At 58.0% G+C, this 4,514-nt stretch overlaps 1 long non-coding RNA gene across 2 annotated transcripts; it reads left to right on the top strand.

The window, feature by feature from the left end:
* The first annotated feature begins 225 nt into the window (after positions 1 to 225).
* Positions 226 to 4,282, top strand: LOC112981568 (uncharacterized). 2 transcript variants are annotated; one of them, XR_003258750.2, is made up of 4 exons: positions 226 to 310; positions 593 to 634; positions 3,663 to 3,917; positions 4,061 to 4,282. It is a non-coding gene; the product is annotated as an uncharacterized LOC112981568 (long non-coding RNA). The 2 variants fall into 2 exon arrangements; XR_010392524.1 differs by having other exon boundaries at positions 4,058 to 4,282.
* Positions 4,283 to 4,514: the final 232 nt, after the last annotated feature.

The following is a 4,514-nucleotide window of genomic DNA, read 5'->3' as shown; positions in this document are numbered from 1 at the left end:
CCGTTGTGTGTGGTGTTTTTAACTGACATGTGGCCCCGCAAGGGCACCGCTTGTTGCCCAATTCCTCATCTCCGAGTGTCTCCGGAGCAGGGGAATGGGCTCGTTTAAGGGAGTGGGTGCTCCCTGGTCTGCCAGGGGTTCCTTGCCCCCCCCCCCCCCCCCCCCGGGGGGAGGGAGGGAAGGAGGGAAGGGGTGGCTGCGCTCCCTTTGGCCCAGGCCCTGGTGTGACAGCGTCCCTTCCCGCAGACAGAGGAGCCTCCTGTGACCGCGTGAGCTGCTCGGCGCTGGGACCTCGAGGCCTTTCCATGGGGTAAGTCGTTTGGGGTGCTGGGGCAGGTAACCCCAGTGCCGAATCGTCTCGCCCGGGGGATCTGGCTTCTGGGGGGGTGGGGGAGAAACGGGAGTCGTGGCTGAGCTGGGCCTGCGGGGAGGGCGAGGGGGCCATGGGGCTCCTCAGATCTTCCAGGCTGTGACGCTCTCGCAGGTAAGGCACGGGCATGCTGGGGCCCTTCAAAATCTCCCTGCAGGGGAGCAGGAGTTAAAAGCTGCCTGTATGTGGCCGAAAGCTGTCTCTAACGAGAGCTGTTTTCAGGTGAGGCCCTGGACGGCAGAACTGCTCATCTTTCCAGCTCTGGTAAGTTTTCCCTGCTGTTTCAGGGAGATAACAAATTCCCCCTCACCATTTTACTCTGTCTAACAGCGCTTGAGCTGTGACCTAGAGCGAGCTGCCCGTTGCTTGGGGAAAACCCATTTCTGCCTGCGGAGAAAGGCCTGGGCGGGAGCGAGCTCGGCTGCCTTCCCGGCCCTCGGTGTCTCAGGGGACTGGCATCTCCTCTGCTGGACACAAACCTCTTGAAGTTTCCTAAGTTCTGGCTGCCAAAAAGGGTTTTGGCTTCTGGTCACTTGGTAACCAGGGATGTAATTGAAGGATTCATGTTGCTGTCTATCCCGGTTATTTACTCCTTTCCACGCTCTGGAGTTTGAGGTGTTTTCTTGCTGATTCCTTTGCTCTGGGGGGTGAAAATAGATGCAGTTTGTTCCTCCTGGGGCTGCTCAGTGTGTCAGGGGGCTGGCCTGTAGCAAGGTGGTCCGGAGCGTGCTGGCTTGTGAGCAGGACCAGCAGGGATGCTCGTCTGACTGATAAACATCCAGGTCAGGCAGTTCCCCGGTGCCTTTCAGCAGTGGGAGAGGCAGAGCATCCCAGCGCAGCTGCTTTGTGAGGTTTGCTGCTCTCTCTGTGAAAACGCCGTATGCTGTAGCAAAGCAAGGTGTAACGTGCTGGGGAATTGTCTCCCTCGCTTCAGGTCTGTCCTTCTTCTGCAGTATTTTAAGTTGCTAAGGAAAAGAGGTGAAATGCTTCCTTTTTTGTTTTGTTTTTGGGTTCTAGTGGCTTTTTTGTGCCAAGAGGCAGCTGCTTGCTTTGTCTTTTTGGGTCGAGGAAGTCATGGTCTTATGGCCAGGCCAGGAACAGAGGCAGTTAGAAACAGCTGGGACAATCCTTTCATCCCAGAAGCGTCCCTGGTCCCTCTTTTCCAGGTGTATAAGTGCTTTGAGAACCGACTGTGACAGACAACTGAACAGCACATCCATCTTCCTTGGAGCCTCTGCCCGCTCATGCTGGAGGACGGCGGCGGCTGTGAGTTGCTGTGTGATCCGTGCTCGGAGCAGACCTTGCTCCATGCTTCCGGAAGGGGCGACTGCCTGCCGTGACGGAGCTGGGATGGCTTCTCCCGGGAAAACGAGGAGGCCTGGCCACTGCCTGTGTCCTTCGGGAGCCACAAGCAGCCTGGGGCGAGGAGCCACCCTGAGAGAGAGCCGGGGGGAGGCATTTTAGACACTGCTTCAGTGGATCCGCGTTGCCAAACGCCTCGGGGCGAGCGACCGGCATTTCCCACGGGGCGGCATCCCGGAGAGGGCCTGGGAATGCTGTACCAGGCCCCGCGTGCCTTCCGCCTCCGCTTATCCCTGGCTCCGGCCCCGGCGCTTTGACTGCCGCCCCCTGCAAACCTCTCGGGACGCGCCAGGATTAGGTGTCGCTTCCGCCATGAGTCACCCTGAGAAAAACAGTCGCTCCTGGGTTGTGATCGGGATGCCCCGTTTTAGACGTTTGCCTGTTTCTGGCCGTCGGCTGGCGGAGACATCGGTGATGGGTACAAGGAGCACGCACTCCACATGGCCACGTTTGGCCCCGGAGCCCACCCGGAGGTGTTTGGAGCAGGGAGGAGATACGTTGCCGCTGCCCCGTTCGGAGCCCGAGCAGGGATGGCGCCAGCCCTGGGTGTGATGGGGCGCAGGGCTTTGTGGCTCCGCGAGGGCCATTTTACGGACGCGAATTCCTCCCGTGAGGCTGGAGCAAATAGCTTTGAACAGGGTGATACAGGGCTCGTTACAAATCCGCTTCTCAAACAGCCAGCAGTGTTTTTTCTCCCTTTTTTCCTTTAAATTACTGCGCGCTGATCATGCTGAATTAATGTAACTGGCAATTTATCCATTCCGCGCTTTGTAAATTAAATACTAGGGCAGGGTGTAGTCATTAGCAATGACTTAACTACCCAGCAAACGCTTGCGGCGTTCTGCTAACGCAGCAAATATGTTTCCAAAACGCGTGTTTTCGAGTGGAGGAGAACCGCTGTACGGCGCTCCTAAATTACGGATCGTGCTTTATTATGATGATCAGACTTTAAAATATGTCATCTGTTAGAGTTGCGATCAGCTGGGAATTAACTTGGACCTCCGGATGAGTCCCCCGAAGTCCTCCGCCACGCGCTGTTGGCCGTCTCCGTCTCCTCGCGGAGGTTTTCCCCGCAAAGCCAAGCTCTCAATGTTTGCCTCAAGTTATGGCTGGAGATACCAGAGCCCTCGTGAGCTTTCGGTCCTCCGTGGCGCTGCTTTAATCTCCTGCCAGTTTCTCTGAGGCCCAAACGTCCGCTGGCTGCGAGGGATGAGGGTGCTTCCACACCTCCGGCATCTCGCGGTGGCCTGGCTTCCCGCTGGCCACGCGCCGTGTTATCGTGCGCCTCGGGCTCTCTCAGACCTGGGGAGCAGTTAGAAGAGCTGTGAAATGCTGCAGACATCCGGGAACTCGCAATCTTTGCGGCTTTTCCCCAAACGTGACCCAGCGGCACACCAAGATTCCCGCGTGGAAAAGCAGCGGCCCGATGGGACCCAATTGCCTCCACCGACGTGAGAAGCTGCTGGGATTTTCCCTCCTGCCTGCATGAGACGGCTGACGCGCTGCGCAGGAGACCTGCAGCTCCGCTCGCGGGATGGGCTCGGGGTCCTGGCTCCTCGGCACGGGAAAAGGGCTGCTGTTGGCCAGAGAAGCAGGTTTCCTGCCGGAGGGAGAGGACCAAGGTCGTTCCCTGGCACTGGGTTCGAATCTCCGCCTCCGGGCAGTGTTTTTACTCTGGTCTCGTTCGTGTTGGTGCTGCCACAGAAAAGACAGCAGTCGTTTTGGGCTGGGGGAGTGCACCCGGAGGGAGGCCGTCCTGCCGCACCGGCACAGCGGAGTTTGGGACCCGCAGGCTCAGGAGTACCCGGGAAGCTGAGCTTTACAGCTGCAATGTTCTTTTAATATTCTTCCTTGGGGGTATGGCAAGAAGAGACATTTGGGATGCATTATTATTGCTGGCGTTTTATAGAATGCTGTTTATCGCTTGCAGATGCAATAAACCTCGCGGGGGAACCCAAGAGACTGGAGGATCTAACTATTCCTTAGGCGAGTCCCCGCTCCCCCACCGAGCTGCGGGCCTGGTGATTTCCCCGGATTGCTCACGAGCCGATGGCAGTTGAGGCACGGTTACGGACAGCTCGCTGGTCGGGATGCGTAAAAACTCCCTGGATGAGCCCGTCCCCTTCTGCCTCGCTCCTCACCGCAGAGGCAACCCTGTCACCATGTGTAGCGAGACATACAGAGAGTAAGTGGCTCAGGGGATAAAGCCCTTCAGCAAAAGTTATCGAGATGTTACTGGGCTTGGCAGCTCGCGTGGCTGCCACCCTTAACACGGGCTCTGGGAGCTCTTGCTTTGCTGTCGTTGAGTCGGGAATTTTCTTCCAGCAGAGCGGTCCGTCGTTTCTGAGACACTTCGCAGCAGGACGCGAGGTAAGGCCGGCTCTGGAAATACTGATACGGCCACTCAACTAGCCCTGTTTGCGCTGGGCCATCAGAGCAATCAACAGCCAACAGATAATTTATCAATTAAAATCACTGGCGCTGGACGCGGTTGCCCTCAGCTGGAGGGGCCCCCTCCCAGCTGCCGCGGCAAAGAGGGATAAAACTTTGCCCCCGTCCTTCCTCCCGTCTGCAGGGAGCTGCCTGCGGAGAAGCCGGCGTTTCCCGCTGTTACCCGTTCAGGTACCAGCGCTGATACCGCTGATTGTCTCGGTGATTACGCGGTGGGTGGAAGCACCCAGGGCGCTCGGAGAAATGGATCCCAAACCCTAGAAATTAAAGCCCCGAGGGGGGAGGCTGATGGTTTCAGTGTCTCAGCGGGGGTGCGACACCGAACCGGAGA

This window comes from Dromaius novaehollandiae, chromosome 21 (genome assembly GCF_036370855.1).
Source record: "Dromaius novaehollandiae isolate bDroNov1 chromosome 21, bDroNov1.hap1, whole genome shotgun sequence".
Lineage (NCBI taxonomy): Eukaryota > Metazoa > Chordata > Aves > Casuariiformes > Dromaiidae > Dromaius > Dromaius novaehollandiae.
Note: the sequence above shows the minus strand (reverse complement) of the source record. Positions and strands in the feature narration are given on the sequence as shown.